The sequence below is a fragment of the Thalia democratica genome, chromosome 7, assembly GCF_965202585.1.
Source record: "Thalia democratica chromosome 7, ktThaDemo2.hap1.1, whole genome shotgun sequence".
Classification (NCBI taxonomy): Eukaryota; Metazoa; Chordata; class Thaliacea; order Salpida; family Salpidae; genus Thalia; species Thalia democratica.
The window spans coordinates 44,420,145-44,438,604 of NC_139171.1; positions in this window are offsets into that span (position 1 = coordinate 44,420,145).

Genomic DNA, 18,460 nt, shown 5'->3' on the forward strand with positions numbered 1-18,460 from the left:
TCAAAATCGGCTGTTTCAGACGAAATACATGCAAAAAACATGCTTATCCATTATTAATTGAGTTATTTCGATTTTTGGTTATAATGTTCTTGTAATATTTTGTACAGCTAGAATAATAAACCTCTTAGGTTAGTAATCTAACTTTGAACATATTATAAATACTATAGACGTTATAGTAGACTGTTTTAAACAAAATAACTATATCAAACCCTTTTTTATTGTACGTCATTTGAATTACTTCGATTATTAATATTAATATTCTTAAAATATATCAAACAGCTAATTAAATAAACCTCTTCGGTAAAAAATATTCGTTTTAAACTATTAAAACTCCTTCTGATGTCAAAATCGGCGGTTTAAGACGAAATACTTACAATAAACATTGTTTATCGTACATTATTTAAGTTATTTCGACTTTTGGTTGGAATATTGGTGTGATATTATGTACAGCTAATTTATTAAACGTCTTTAGTTACTAATCCGACTTTAAACATTTTAAAAGTACTAAAGACGTTATAATAGGCTAATTTAAACAAATTACTTGAATTAAACCTTTTTTCTAGTACATTATATGACCTATTTTAAATATTTGCATTGATAATCATGTAATATATCATACAGCTAATTAAATAAACTTCTTCGGATAGAAATATTAGTATTAAAGTATTAAAACTCTTTTTGACGTCAAAATCGGCTGTTTGAGACGAAATACTTGGAGTAAACATTGTTTATCGTTTATTATTTGAGTTATTTTGATTATTATTTACAATATTTTGTAAATAACTCGTAAAGATAATTTAATAAACGTTTTCGGTTAAAAATATTAGTTTTAAGTTTTAAAACTCCTTTTGACGTCAAAATCGGCTGTTTAAGACCAAAAACTTGCAATAAACATTGTTTATCGTACATTGTTTAAATTGTTTTGACTTTTGGTTATAATATTCGTGTAATTTTTGTACAGCTATTTTAATAAACGTCTTTAGTTAGTAATATTAATTTAAACATATTTAAAGTACTATAGACGTTATAATAGGCTGTTTAAAACTAAATACTTGTATTAAAACCTTTTTTCTCGTACTCTATATGAATTATTTAAGTTATTTCGATTATTAGTTACAATGTTTTTGTAATAATTCGTATAGGTAATTTAATTAATGTCTTCGGTTAGGAATAGTAATTTTAAAACTCCTTTTGACATCAAAATCGGCTGTTTAAGACGAAAAACTTGTAATAAACATTGTTTATCGTACAGTATTTAAGTTATATTAATTGTTCGTTATAATATTCTTGTATTATTTTCTAGAGCTAATTAAATAAAGCTCTTCGGTTAGGAATATTAGTTTTAAAGTATTGTAACACTAGTTGACGTCAAAATCGGCTGTTTAAAACGAAATAAATGCAATGAACATGCTTATCGTACATTATTTGAGTTAATTCGACTTTTGGTTATAATGTTCTTGTAATATTTTGTACAGCTAGATTAATAAACCTCTTAGGTTAGTAATCTAACTTTAAACATATTAAAAGTACTATAGACGTTTTGATGACTGTTTTAAACAAAATAACAATATCAAACACTTTTTATTATACGTTATTTGAATTACTTTGATTATTAATATTAATATTCTTGAAATATATCATACAGCTAATTGAATAAACCTCTTCGGTACATTAGTTTTAAAGTTTAAAACTTCTTCTGATGTCAAAATCGGCGGTTTAAGACGAAATACTTACAATAAACATTGCTTATCGTACATTATTGGAGCTATTTCGATTATTAAAAACAATATCCTTGTAATAACTCTTAAAGGTAAATTAATAAACGTCTTCGGTTAAAAATAGTAATTTTATAACTCCTTTTGACGTCAAAATCGGTTATTTAAGACAGACACTTGCAACAAACATTGTTTATTGTACAGTATTTAAGTTATTGCGATTTTTGGTTATAATATTCCTGTAATATTTCGTACAGCTATTTAAATAAAGCTTTTCGGAATATTAGTTTTTAAGTATTAAAACTTCTTTTGACGTCAAAATCAGCTGTTTAAGACAAAATACTTGCAATAAACATTGTTTATCGTACACTATTTGAGTTGTTTCGACTTTTGGTTGTAATATTCTTGAAATATTTTGTAGTTCTAATTTAATTAACGTCTTTGGTTAGTAGTCTAACTTAAAACATATTAAAAGTACTATAAACGTTATAATAGGCTGTTTTAAACAAGTACTTGTATTAAACCGTTTCTTTATCGTACACTAAATGAATTATTTTGATTATTGGCATTAATATTCTTGTAATACACCATACAGCTATTTTAATAAACCTCTACGGTCAAAAATATTATTTTTAAAATATAAAAACTCCTTTTGACGTCAAAATCGGCTTTTTAAGACGAAACTATTGCAATGAACATTGTTTATCGTTCAATATTTAAGTTATTTCGATTATTAGTCAAAATGTTTTTGTAATAACTTATAAAGGTAATTTAATAAACGTCTTCGGTTAAAAATATTTGTTTAAAACATCAAAACTTCCTTTGACTTCAAAACCGACTGTTTAAGACGAAATACTTGTAATAAACATTGTTTATCATACAGAATTTAGATATTTCGACTGTTGGTTATAGTATTCTTGTAATATTTCATACAGCTAATTAAATAAAGCTTTTCGGTGAAAAATATTAGTTTTTAAGTATTAAAAGTCCCTTTAACGTCGAAATCGGCTGTTTAAGAAGAAATACTTGCAATAAACATTGTCTATTTTACATTATTTGACTTAATTCGACTTTTGGTAATAAAATTTTTGTATGATTTTGTATAGCTAATTTAACAAATGTTTTCGGCTTCTAATCTAGCTTTAAACAAAAAAAAGTACTATAGACGTTATAAAAGGCTGTTTAAGAGGAAATACTTTCAATAAACATTGTTTATCGTTCATTATTAGAGTTATTTTAATTTTTCGTTATAAAATGCTTGTATTATTTCATACAGCTAATTTCTTAAAGCTCTTCGGTTAGGAATATTAGTTTTAAAGTATTAAAACACCTTTTGACGTCAAAATCGGCTTTTTAAGACAAAATACTTGCAATAAACATTGTTTTACGTACAGTATATAATTTATTCTAGTTTTTGATTTTAATATTCGTGTTCGTACAGCTAATTAAATAAATCTATAGTAAAAGTACTATAGACGTTATAATAGGCTATTTTCAACAAAATACTTGTATTCAACCCTTTTTTCTTGTACAATCTATGACCTATTTTAATTATTGGAATTAATGATCATGTAATATATCATACAGCTAATAAATAAACCTCATCGGTAAGGAATATTAGTTTTAAAGTATGAAAACTTCTTTTGATGTCAAAATCTACTGTTTAAGACAAAATACTTGCAATAAAAATTGTTTATCGTTTAATATTTAAGTTATTTCGATTATTAGTTAAAATATTCTTGTAATAACCTATAAAGGTAATTAAATAAACATCTTCGGTTAGGATATTAGTTTTAAAGTATTAAAACTCCTTTTGACGTTTAAATTGGCTGTTTAAGACGAAATACTTACAATAAACATTGCTTATCGTACATTATTTGAGTTATATCGATTTTTTTTTTTAATATTCTTGTAATATTTCGTACAGCTAATAAAATAAAGCTCTTCGGTTACGAATATTAGTTTTTAAGTATTAAAACTTCTTTTGATGACAAAATCGGCGGTTTACGACGAAATACTTACAATAAACATTGTTTATCGTACATTATTTGAGTTATTTCGATTTTTGTTTATAATATTCTTGTAATATTTCGTACAGTTATTTAAATAAAGCTCTTTGGTTAGGAATGATAGTTTTAAAGTATTAAAACTCCTTTTGTGTCAAAATCGGCTGTTTAGACGAAATACTTGCAATAAACATTGTTTATTGTACATTATTTGAGTTATTTCGACTTTTGATTACAATAATCTTGTAATATTTTGTGTAGCTAATTTTATAAACGTCTTAGGTTAGTAATCTAACTTTAATTATATTATAAACTTTCTAGATATTATAATAGGCTTTTTAAAACAGAATAACTATATTAAACCCTTTTTTATCGTACATTATTTGAATTACTTTGATGATTATATTAGTATTCTTGTAATATATCATACGGCTAATTAAATAAGCATCTTCGGTTAGGATATTAGTTTTAAAGTATTAAAACTCCTTTTTACGTCAAAATTGGCTGTTTGAGACAAAATACTTGCAGTAAACATTGTTTATCGTTTATGATTTGAGTTATTTTGATAATTAGTTACAATATTCTTGTAATAACTCGTAAATGTAAAATAATAAACGTATTCGGTAAGAATATTAGTTTTAAAATATTAAAACTTCTTTTTATGTCAAAATCAGCGGTTTAAGACGAAAAACTTACAATAAACATTGTTTATCGTATATTATTTGAGTTATTTCGATATTTGTTTATAATATTCTTGTAATATTTCATACAGCTAAATAAATATAACTTTTCGGTGAAAAATATTAGTTTTTAAGTATTAAAAGTCCCTTTAACGTCGAAATCGGCTGTTTAAGAAGAAATACTTGCAATAAACATTGTCTATTTTACATTATTTGACTTAATTCGACTTTTGGTAATAAAATTTTTGTAAGATTTTGTATAGCTAATTTAACAAATGTTTTCGGTTTCTAATCTAGCTTTAAACATAAAAAAAGTACTATAGACGTTATAAAAGGCTGTTTAAGAGGAAATACTTGCAATAATTATTGTTTATCGTTCATTATTAGAGTTATTTTAATTTTTTGTTATAAAATGCTTGTATTATTTCATACAGCTAATTTCTTTAAGCTTTTCGGTTAGGAATATTAGTTTTAAAGCATTAAAACCCTTTTTGACGTCAAAATCGGCTTTTTAAGATAAAATACTTGCAAAATACATGTTTATCGTCTAAATTGAATTATTTAGATTTTTATTTAGAATATTCTAGTAATAATTCGTAAACATAATTCAATAACTGTCTTCGGTTAAAATTATTAGTTTTTAAGAATAAAAACTCCTTTTGACGTCAAAATCGGCTGTTTAAGACAAAACACTTGCAATAAACATTGTTTTTCGTACAGTATATAATTTATTTTAGTTTTTGATTTTAATATTTGTGTAATACTTCGTACAGCTAATTAAATAAATCTCTTCGGTTAGGAATATTTATTTTTAAGTATTAAATCTCCTTTTGACGTCAAAATTGGCTGTTAAAAACGAAACACTTAAAATAAACATATTTTATCGTGAAGTGTTTAAGTTATTCCATTTATGTTTGTAATATTTTTCTAATATTTCGTACAGCTAATTAAATAAACGTCTTTAGTTAGTAATCAAAATTTAAACATATTTAAAGTACTATTGACGTTATAATAGTCTGTTTTAAACAAAATACTTGTATTAAACCATTTTTTCTTGTACAATATATAAATTATTTTGATTATTGGCATTACTAATCATGTAATATATCATACAGCTAATTAAATAAACCTCTACGGATAGGAATATTAGTTTTAAAGTATTAAAACTCTTTTTGACGTCAAAATCGGCTGTTTAAGACGAAATACTTGCAGTAAACATTGTTTATCGTTCATTATTTGAGTTATTTTGATTTTTAGTTACAATATTCTTGTAATAACTCAAAGGTGATTTAATAAACGTCTTTGGTTAAAAGTATTAGTTTTAAAACTCCTTTTGACGTCAAAATCGGCTGTTTAAGACGAAACACTTGCAATAAACATTGTTTATAGTATATTATTTGAGTTATTTCAATTTTTGGTTACAAAATGCTTATAATATATCATACAATCAACTAAATAAACCTCTTAGGTTAGAAGAATTAGTTTTAAAAATATTAAAACACCTTTTGTCGTCAAAATCGGCTTTTTAAGACGAAATACTTGGAATAAACATTAATTATCGTTCATTATTTAAGTTATTTCAATTATTAGTTACAATATTCTTGTAATATTTTTATAGCTGATTTAATAAACGTCTTTCGTTAGTAATCTAATTTTAAACATATTGAAAGTAATATAGACATTATAATAGCCTGTTTTAAACAAAATACTTGTACTAAACCCTTTTTTATATTTTACTAATGAATTATTTTGATTATTGGCATTAATAATCTTGTAATATATCAAACAGCTAATTAAATAAATCTCTTCGGATAGCAATATTAGTTTTAAAGTATTAAAACTCCTATTGACGTCAAAATCGGCTGTTTTAGACGAAATACTTGCAGTAAACATTGTTTATCGTTCATTATTCGAGTTATTTCGATTTTTAGTTACAATATTCTTGTAATAACTCGTAAAGGTAATTTAATAAACGTCTTCGGTTAAAAATATTTGTTTTAAAGCATCAAAACTTCCTTTGACGTAAAAATCGACTGTTTAAGACAAAATACTTGCAATAAACTTTGTTTATTGTACATTATTTGAGTTATTTCGATTTTTTTTTAAATATTCTTGTAATATTTCGTACAGCTAATAAAATAAAGCTCTTCGGTTACGAATATCAGTTTTTAAGTTTTAAAACTTCTTTTGATGTCAAAATCGGCAGTTTACGACGAAATACTTACAATAAACATCGTTTATCGTACATTATTTGAGTTATTTCGATTTTTGTTTATAATATTCTTGTAATATTTCGTAGAGCTAATTAAATAAAGCTATTCGGTTAGGAATAATAGTTTCAAAGTATTAAAACTCCTTTTGTGTCAAAATCGGCTGTTTAAGACGAAATACTTGCAATAAACATTGTTTATTGTACATTATTTGAGTTATTTCGACTTTTGATTACAATAATCTTGTAATATTTTGTGTAGCTAATTTAATAAACGTCTTAGGTTAGTAATCTAACTTTAATTATATAAAAAATACTCTAGAAATTATAATAGGCTTTTTAAAACAGAATAACTATATTAAACCCTTTTTTATCGTACGTTATTTGAATTACTTTGATGATTAGATTAGTATTCTTGTAATATATCATACGGCTAATTAAATAAACATCTTCGGTTAGGATATTAGTTTTAAAGTATTAAAACTCCTTTTGACGTCAAAATTGGCTGTTTGAGACGAAAAACTTGTAATAAACATTGTTTGTCGTACAGTATTTAAGTTATATTAATTGTTCGTTATAATATTCTTGTATTATTTTCTAGAGCTAATTAAATAAAGCTCTTCGGTTAGGAATATTAGTTTTAAAGTATTGTAACACTATTTGACGTCAAAATCGGCTTTTTAAAACGAAATAAATGCAATGAACATGCTTATCGTACATTATTTGAGTTAATTCGACTTTTGGTTGTAATGTTCTTGTAATATTTTGTACAGCTAGATTAATAAACCTCTTAGGTTAGTAATCTAACTTTAAACATATTAAAAGTACTATAGACGTTTTGATGACTGTTTTAAACAAAATAACAATATCAAACACTTTTTATTATACGTTATTTGAATTACTTTGATTATTAATATTAATATTCTTGAAATATATCATACAGCTAATTGAATAAACCTCTTCGGTACATTAGTTTTAAAGTTTAAAACTTCTTCTGATGTCAAAATCGGCGGTTTAAGACGAAATACTTACAATAAACATTGCTTATCGTACATTATTGGAGCTATTTCGATTATTAAAAACAATATCCTTGTAATAACTCTTAAAGGTAAATTAATAAACGTCTTCGGTTAAAAATAGTAATTTTACAACTCCTTTTGACGTCAAAATCGGTTATTTAAGACAGACACTTGCAACAAACATTGTTTATTGTACAGTATTTAAGTTATTGCGATTTTTGGTTATAATATTCCTGTAATACACCATACAGCTATTTTAATAAACCTCTACGGTCAAAAATATTATTTTTAAAATATAAAAACTCCTTTTGACGTCAAAATCGGCTTTTTAAGACGAAACTATTGCAATGAACATTGTTTATCGTTCAATATTTAAGTTATTTCGATTATTAGTCAAAATGTTTTTGTAATAACTTATAAAGGTAATTTAATAAACGTCTTCGGTTAAAACTAACATCAAAACTTCCTTTGACTTCAAAACCGACTGTTTAAGACGAAATACTTGTAATAAACATTGTTTATCATACAGAATTTAGATATTTCGACTGTTGGTTATAGTATTCTTGTAATATTTCATACAGCTAATTAAATAAGGCTTTTCGGTGAAAAATATTAGTTTTTAAGTATTAAAAGTCCCTTTAACGTCGAAATCGGCTGTTTAAGAAGAAATACTTGCAATAAACATTGTCTATTTTACATTATTTGACTTAATTCGACTTTTGGTAATAAAATTTTTGTAAGATTTTGTATAGCTAATTTAACAAATGTTTTCGGCTTCTAATCTAGCTTTAAACAAAAAAAAGTACTATAGACGTTATAAAAGGCTGTTTAAGAGGAAATACTTTCAATAAACATTGTTTATCGTTCATTATTAGAGTTATTTTAATTTTTCGTTATAAAATGCTTGTATTATTTCATACAGCTAATTTCTTAAAGCTCTTCGGTTAGGAATATTAGTTTTAAAGTATTAAAACACCTTTTGACGTCAAAATCGGCTTTTTAAGACAAAATACTTGCAATAAACATTGTTTTACGTACAGTATATAATTTATTCTAGTTTTTGATTTTAATATTCGTGTTCGTACAGCTAATTAAATAAATCTATAGTAAAAGTACTATAGACGTTATAATAGGCTATTATCAACAAAATACTTGTATTAAACCCTTTTTTCTTGTACAATATATGACCTATTTTAATTATTGGAATTAATGATCATGTAATATATCATACAGCTAATAAATAAACCTCATCGGTAAGGAATATTAGTTTTAAAGTATGAAAACTTCTTTTGATGTCAAAATCTACTGTTTAAGACAAAATACTTGCAATAAAAATTGTTTATCGTTTAATATTTAAGTTATTTCGATTATTAGTTAAAATATTCTTGTAATAACTTATAAAGGTAATTAAATAAACATCTTCGGTTAGGATATTAGTTTTAAAGTATTAAAACTCCTTTTGACGTTTAAATTGGCTGTTTAAGACGAAATACTTACAATAAACATTGCTTATCGTACATTATTGGAGCTATTTCGATTATTAAAAACAATATCCTTGTAATAACTCTTAAAGGTAATTTAATAAACGTCTTCGGTTAAAAATAGTAATTTTAAAACTCCTTTTGACGTCAAAATCGGTTATTTAAGACAGACACTTGCTACAAACAATGTTTATTGTACAGTATTTAAGTTATTGCGATTTTTGGTTATAATATTCCTGTAATATTTCGTACAGCTATTTAAATAAGATTTTCGGTTAGGAATATTAGTTTTAATGTATTATAACTTCTTTTGACGTCAAAATCGGCTGTTTAAGACAAAATACTTGCAATAAACATTGTTTATCGTACACTATTTGAGTTGTTTCGACTTTTGGTTGTAATATTCTTGAAATATTTTGTACTCTAATTTAATTAACGTCTTTGGTTAGTAGTCTAACTTAAAACATATTAAAAGTACTATAAACGTTATAATAGGCTGTTTTTAACAAAATACTTGTATTAAACCGTTTCTTTATCGTACACTAAATGAATTATTTTGATTATTGGCATTAATATTCTTGTAATATACCATACAGCTATTTTAATAAACCTCTACGGTTAAAAATATTATTTTTAAAATATAAAAACTCCTTTTGACGTCAAAATCGGCTTTTTAAGACGAAACTATTGCAATGAACATTGTTTATCGTTCAATATTTAAGTTATTTCGATTATTAGTTAAAATATTTTTGTAATAACTCATAAAGGTAATTTAATAAACGTCTTCGGTTAAAAATATTTGTTTAAAACATCAAAACTTCCTTTGACTTCAAAACCGACTGTTTAAGACGAAATTCTTGTAATAAACATTGTTTATCGTACAGAATTTAGATATTTCGACTGTTGGTTATAGTATTCTTGTAATATTTCTTACAGCTAATTAAATAAAGGTTTTCGGTGAGAAATATTAGTTTTTAAGTATTAACGTCCTTTAACGTCGAAATCGGCTGTTTAAGAAGAAATACTTGCAATAAACATTGTTTATTTTACATTTATTGACTTAATTCGACTTTTGGTAATAAAATTTTTGTAAGGTTTTTTATAGCTAATTTAACAAATGTTTTCGGTTTCTAATCTAGCTTTAAACATAAAAAAGTACTATAGACGTTATAAAAGGCTGTTTAAGAGGAAATACTTGCAGTAAACATTGTTTATCGTTCATTATTAGAGTTATTTTAATTTTTCGTTATAAAATGCTTGTATTATTTCATACAGCTAATTTCTTAAAGCTCTTCGGTTAGGAATATTAGTTTTAAAGTATAAAAACACCTTTTGACGTCAAAATCGGCTGTTTAAGACAAAACACTTGCAATAAACATTGTTTTTCGTACAGTATCTAATTTATTTTAGTTTTTGATTTTAATATTCGTGTAATTCTTCGTACAGCTAATTAAATAAATCTTGGTAAAAGTACAATAGACGTTATAATAGGCTGTTTTCAACAAAATACTTGTATTAAACCCTTTTTTCTTGTACAATATATGACCTATTTTAATTATTGGAATTAATGATCATGTAATATATCATACAACTAATTAAATAAACCTCATCGGTAAGGAACATTAGTTTTAAAGTATGAAAACTTCTTTTGACGTCAAAATCTACTGTTTAAGACAAAATACTTGCAAAAAACATTGTTTATCGTACATTATTTGAGTTATATCGATTTTTTTTTTTAATATTCTTGTAATATTTCGTACAGCTAATAAAATAAAGCTCTTCGGTTACGAATATTAGTTTTTAAGTATTAAAACTTCTTTTGATGACAAAATCGGCGGTTTTCGACGAAATACTTACAATAAACATTGTTTATCGTACATTATTTGAGTTATTTCGATTTTTGTTTATAATATTCTTGTAATATTTCGTACAGTTATTTAAATAAAGCTCTTTGGTTAGGAATGATAGTTTTAAAGTATTAAAACTCCTTTTGTGTCAAAATCGGCTATTTAGACGAAATACTTGCAATAAACATTGTTTATTGTACATTATTTGAGTTATTTCGACTTTTGATTACAATAATCTTGTAATATTTTGTGTAGCTAATTTTATAAACGTCTTAGGTTAGTAATCTAACTTTAATTATATTATAAACTTTCTAGATATTATAATAGGCTTTTTAAAACAGAATAACTATATTAAACCCTTTTTTATCGTACATTATTTGAATTACTTTGATGATTATATTAGTATTCTTGTAATATATCATACGGCTAATTAAATAAGCATCTTCGGTTAGGATATTAGTTTTAAAGTATTAAAACTCCTTTTTTCGTCAAAATTGGCTGTTTGAGACAAAATACTTGCAGTAAACATTGTTTATCGTTTATGATTTGAGTTATTTTGATAATTAGTTACAATATTCTTGTAATAACTCGTAAATGTAAAATAATAAACGTAATCGGTAAGAATATTAGTTTTAAAATATTAAAACTTCTTTTTATGTCAAAATCAGCGGTTTAAGACGAAAAACTTACAATAAACATTGTTTATCGTATATTATTTGAGTTATTTCGATATTTGTTTATAATATTCTTGTAATATTTCATACAGCTAAATAAATAAAGCTTTTCGGTGAAAAATATTAGTTTTTAAGTATTAAAAGTCCCTTTAACGTCGAAATCGGCTGTTTAAGAAGAAATACTTGCAATAAACATTGTCTATTTTACATTATTTGACTTAATTCGACTTTTGGTAATAAAATTTTTGTAAGATTTTGTATAGCTAATTTAACAAATGTTTTCGGTTTCTAATCTAGCTTTAAACATAAAAAAAGTACTATAGACGTTATAAAAGGCTGTTTAAGAGGAAATACTTGCAATAATTATTGTTTATCGTTCATTATTAGAGTTATTTTAATTTTTTGTTATAAAATGCTTGTATTATTTCATACAGCTAATTTCTTAAAGCTTTTCGGTTAGGAATATTAGTTTTAAAGCATTAAAAATCTTTTTGACGTCAAAATCGGCTTTTTAAGATAAAATACTTGCAAAATACATGTTTATCGTCTAAATTGAATTATTTAGATTTTTACTTAGAATATTCTAGTAATAATTCGTAAACATAATTCAATAACTGTCTTCGGTTAAAATTATTAGTTTTTAAGAATAAAAATTCCTTTTGACGTCAAAATCGGCTGTTTAAGACAAAACACTTGCAATAAACATTGTTTTTCGTACAGTATATAATTTATTTTAGTTTTTGATTTTAATATTCGTGTAATACTTCGTACAGCTAATTAAATAAATCTCTTCGGTTAGGAATATTTATTTTTAAGTATTAAATCTCCTTTTGACGTCAAAATTGGCTGTTAAAAACGAAACACTTAAAATAAATATATTTTATCGTGAAGTGTTTAAGTTATTCCATTTATGTTTATAATATTTTTCTAATATTTCGTACAGCTAATTAAATAAACGTCTTTTGTTAGTAATCAAAATTTAAACATATTTAAAGTACTATTGACGTTATAATAGTCTGTTTTAAACAAAATACTTGTATTAAACTATCTTTTCTTGTACAATATACAAATTATTTTGATTATTGGCATTACTAATCATGTAATATATCATACAGCTAATTAAATAAACCTCTACGGATAGGAATATTAGTTTTAAAGTATTAAAACTCTTTTTGACGTCAAAATCGGCTGTTTAAGACGAAATACTTGCAGTAAACATTGTTTATCGTTCATTATTTGAGTTATTTTGATTTTTATTTACAATATTCTTGTAATAACTCAAAGGTAATTTAATAAACGTCTTTGGTTAAAAGTATTAGTTTTAAAACTCCTTTTGACGTCAAAATCGGCTGTTTAAGACGAAACACTTGCAATAAACATTGTTTATAGTATATTATTTAAGTTATTTCAATTTTTGGTTACAAAATGCTTATAATATATCATACAATCAACTAAATAAACCTCTTAGGTTAGAAGAATTAGTTTTAAAAATATTAAAACACCTTTTGTCGTCAAAATCGGCTTTTTAAGACGAAATACTTGGAATAAACATTAATTATCGTTCATTATTTAAGTTATTTCAATTATTAGTTACAATATTCTTGTAATATTTTTATAGCTAATTTAATAAACGTCTTTCGTTAGTAATCTAATTTTAAACATATTGAAAGTAATATAGACATTATAATAGCCTGTTTTAAACAAAATACTTGTACTAAACCCTTTTTTATATTTTACTAATGAATTATTTTGATTATTGGCATTAATAATCTTGTAATATATCAAACAGCTAATTAAATAAATCTCTTCGGATAGCAATATTAGTTTTAAAGTATTAAAACTCCTATTGACGTCAAAATCGGCTGTTTTAGACGAAATACTTGCAGTAAACATTGTTTATCGTTCATTATTCGAGTTATTTCGATTTTTAGTTACAATATTCTTGTAATAACTCGTAAAGGTAATTTAATAAACGTCTTCGGTTAAAAATATTTGTTTTAAAGCATCAAAACTTCCTTTGATGTAAAAATCGACTGTTTAAGACAAAATACTTGCAATAAAGTTTGTTTATCGTACATTATTTGAGTTATTTCGATTTTTTTTTTAAATATTCTTGTAATATTTCGTACAGCTAATAAAATAAAGCTCTTCGGTTACGAATATCAGTTTTTAAGTTTTAAAACTTCTTTTGATGTCAAAATCGGCAGTTTACGACGAAATACTTACAATAAACATCGTTTATCGTACATTATTTGAGTTATTTCGATTTTTGTTTATAATATTCTTGTAATATTTCGTAGAGCTAATTAAATAAAGCTCTTCGGTTAGGAATAATAGTTTCAAAGTATTAATACTCCTTTTGTGTCAAAATCGGCTGTTTAAGACGAAATACTTGCAATAAACATTGTTTATTGTACATTATTTGAGTTATTTCGACTTTTGATTACAATAATCTTGTAATATTTTGTGTAGCTAATTTAATAAACGTCTTAGGTTAGTAATCTAACTTTAATTATATAAAAAATACTCTAGAAATTATAATAGGCTTTTTAAAACAGAATAACTATATTAAACCCATTTTTATCGTACGTTATTTGAATTACTTTGATGATTAGATTAGTATTCTTGTAATATATCATACGGCTAATTAAATAAAGCTTTTCGGTTAGAAATATTAGTTTTAAAGTATTAAAACTCCTTTTGACGTCAAAATCGGCTGTTTGAGACGAAAGAGTTGCAGTAAATATTGTTTATCGTACATTATTTAAGTTATTTTGATAATTAGTTACAATATTCATGTAATAACTCGTAAAGGTAATTTAATAAACGACTTCGGTAAAGAATATTAGTTTTTAAGTATTAAAACATCTTTTGATTTAAAATTCGGCGGTTTATGACTAAATACTTACAATAAACATTGTTTATCATTCATGATTTGAGTTATTTCGGTTTTTAGTTACAATATTCTTGTAATAACTCGTACAGCTAATTAAAAAAGCTCTTCGGATAGGAATATTAGTTTTGAAGTATTAAAATTCCCTTTGACGTCAAAACCGGCTATTTAAGACGAAATACTTGCAATAAACATTGTATATCGTTTATTATTTAAGTTATTTCAATGGTTAGTTACAATATTCTTGTAATAACTCGTAAAGGTAATTTGATAAACGTCTTCAGTTAATAATATTATTTTTTAAAAATATTTAAACACCTTGCGACGTCAAAATCGGCTGTTTAAGACGAAATACTTGCAATAAACTTTGTTTATCGTTCAGTATTTAAGTTATTTCGATTGTTGGTTATAATTTTATTATAGTATATCATACAGCTTATTAAAAAAACCTCTTCGATTTGGATTATTATTTTTAAACTATTAAAACTCCTTTTGACGTCAAAATCGGCTGTTTAGGACGAAACACTTGCAATAAACATTGTTTATAGTATATTATTTGAGTTATTTCAATTTTTGGTTACAAAATGCTTATAATATATCATACAATTAACTAAATAAACCTCTTATGTTAGAAAAATTAGTTTTAAAGTATTAAAACGCCTTTTGTCGTCAAAATCGGCTATTTAAGACAAAATACTTGGAATAAACATTAATTATCGTTCATTATTTAAGTTATTTCAATTATTAGTTACAATATTCTTGTAATATTTTTATAGCTAATTTAATAAACGTCTTTCGTTAGTAATTTAATTTTAAACATATTAAAAGTACTATAGACATTATAATAGCCTGTTTTAAACAAAATACTTGTACTAAACCCTTTTTTATATTTTACTAATGAATTATATTGATTATTGGCATAAATAAACTTGTAATATATCAAACAGCTAATTAAATAAATCTCTTCGGTTAGGAATATTAGTTTTAAAGTATTAAAATTCCTTTTGACGTCAAAATCGGCTGTTTTAGACGAAATACTTGTAGTAAACATTGTTTATCGTTCATTATTCGAGTTATTTCGATTTTTAGTTACAATATTCTTGTAATAACTCAGAAAGGTAATTTAATAAACATCTATGTTTAAAAGTATTAGTTTTCTGGTTTTAAAACTCCTTTTGACGTCGAAATCGGCTATTTAAGACGAAATACTTCCAATAAACATTGTTTATTGTACATTATTTAAGTTATTTCGACTTTTGATCACAATATTCTTGTAATATTTTGTATAGCTAACTTTATAAACGTCTTAGGTTAGTAATCTAACTTTAAACATATTAAAAGTACTACAGACGTTATAAGAGGCTTTTTTAAAACAGAATAACTATTTTAAACCCTTTTTTAACGTACGTTATTTGAATTACTTTGATTATTATATTAGGATTCTTGTACTATATCAGACGGCTAATTAAATAAACTACTTCGGTTAGGATATTAGTTTTAAAGTATTAAAACTCCTTTTGACGTCAAAATCAACTGTTTAAGACTAAATACTTTCAGTAAACATTGTTTATCGTTTAATATTTTAGTTATTTTGATAATTAGTTACAATATTCTTGTAATAACTGGTAAAGGTAAAATAATAAACGTATTCGGTAAGGAATATTAGTTTTAAAGTATTAAAACTTTTTTTGATGTCAAAATCAGCGGTTTAAGACGAAATACTTACAATAAACATTGTTTATCGTACATTATTTGCGTTATTTCGATATTTTTTTATAATATTCTTGTAATATTTTGTACAGCTAATTAAATAAAGCTTTTCGGTAATAAATATTAAACCTTTTTTCTTGTACAATATATGACCTATTTTAAATATTGGCATTAATAATCATGTAATATATCATACAGCTAATTAAATAAACTTCTTCGGATAGAAATGTTAGTTTTAAAGTATTAAAACTCCTTTTGACGTCAAAATCGGCTGTTTGAGACGAAATACTTGGAGTAAATATTGTTTATCGTTTATTAATTGAGTTATTTTGATTATTAGTTACAATATTTTGTATTAACTCGTAAAGGTAATTTAATAAACGTCTTCGGTTAAAAATATTAGTTTATAAATTTTAAAACTCCTTTTGACGTCAAAATCGGCTGTTTAAGACCAAATACTTGCAATAAACATTGTTTATCGTACATTGTTTAAATTGTTTTGACTTTTGGTTATAATATTCGTGTAATTTTTGTACAGCTATTTTAATAAACGTCTTTAGTTAGTAATATAACTTTAAACATATTTAAAGTACTATAGACGTTATAATAGGCTGTTTTAAACTAAATACTTGTATTAAACCCTTTTTTCTCGTACACTATATAAATTATTTAAGTTATTTCGATTATTAGTTACAATGTTTTTGTAATAACTCGTAAAGGTAATTTTATAAATGTCTTCGGTTAGGAATATTAGTTTTAAAGTTTTAAAACACCTTTTGACATCAAAATCGGCTGTTTAAGACGACAAACTTGTAATAAACATTGTTTATCGTACAGTATTTAAGTTATATTAATTGTTCGTTATAATATTCTTGTATTATTTTCTAGAGCTAATTAAATAAAGCTCTTCGGTTAGGAATTTTAGTTTTAAAGTATTGTAACACTATTTGACGTCAAAATCAGCTGTTTAAAACGAAATAAATGCAATGAACATGCCTATCGTACATTATTTGAGTTATTTCGACTTTTGGTTATAATGTTCTTGTAATATTTTGTACAGCTAAATTAATAAACCTCTTAGGTTAGTAATCTAACTTTGAACATATTAAAAGTACTATAGACGTTTTGATGACTGTTTTAAACAAAATAACAATATCAAACACTTTTTATTGGACGTTATTAGAATTACTTTGATTATTAATATTAATATTCTTGAAATATATTATACAGCTAATTGAATAAACCTCTTCGGTAAAGAACATTAGTTTTAAAGTTTAAAACTCCTTCTGATGTCAAAATCGGCGGTTTAAGACGAAATACTTGCAATAAACATTGTCTATTTTACATTATTTGACTTAATTCGACTTTTGGTAATAAAATTTTTGTAAGATTTTGTATAGCTAATTTAACAAATGTTTTCGGTTTCTAATCTAGCTTTAAACATAAAAAAAGTATTATAGACGTTATAAAAGGCTGTTTAAGAGAATTACTTGCAATAAACATTGTTTATCGTTCATTATTAGAGTTATTTTAATTTTTTGTTATAAAATGCTTGTATTATTTCATACAGCTAATTTCTTAAAGCTTTTCGTTTAGGAATATTAGTTTTAAAGTATTAAAACCCTTTTTGACGTCAAAATCGGCTTTCTAAGACAAAATACTTGCAAAATACATGTTTATCGTCTAAATTGAATTATTTAGATTTTTACTTAGAATATTCTAGTAATAATTCGTAAACATAATTCAATAACTGTCTTCGGTTAAAATTATTAGTTTTAAAGAATAAAAACTCCTTTTTACGTCAAAATCGGCTGTTTAAGACAAAACACTTGCAATAAACATTGTTTTTCGTACAGTATATAATTTATTTTAGTTTTTGATTTTAATATTCGTGTAATACTTTTTACAGCTAATTAAATAAATCTCTTCGGTTAGGAATATTAATTTTTAAGTATTAAATCTCCTTTTGACGTCAAAATTGGCTGTTAAAAACGAAACACTTGAAATAAACATTGTTTATCGTAAAGTGTTTAAGTTATTCCATTTGTTGTTTATAATATTTTTCTAATATTTCGTACAGTTAATTAAATAAACGTCTTTAGTTAGTAATCCAAATTTAAACATATTTAAAGTACTATTGACGTTAAATAGGCTGTTTTAAACAAAATACTTGTATTAAACCATTTTTTCTTGTACAATATATAAATTATTTTGATTATTGGCATT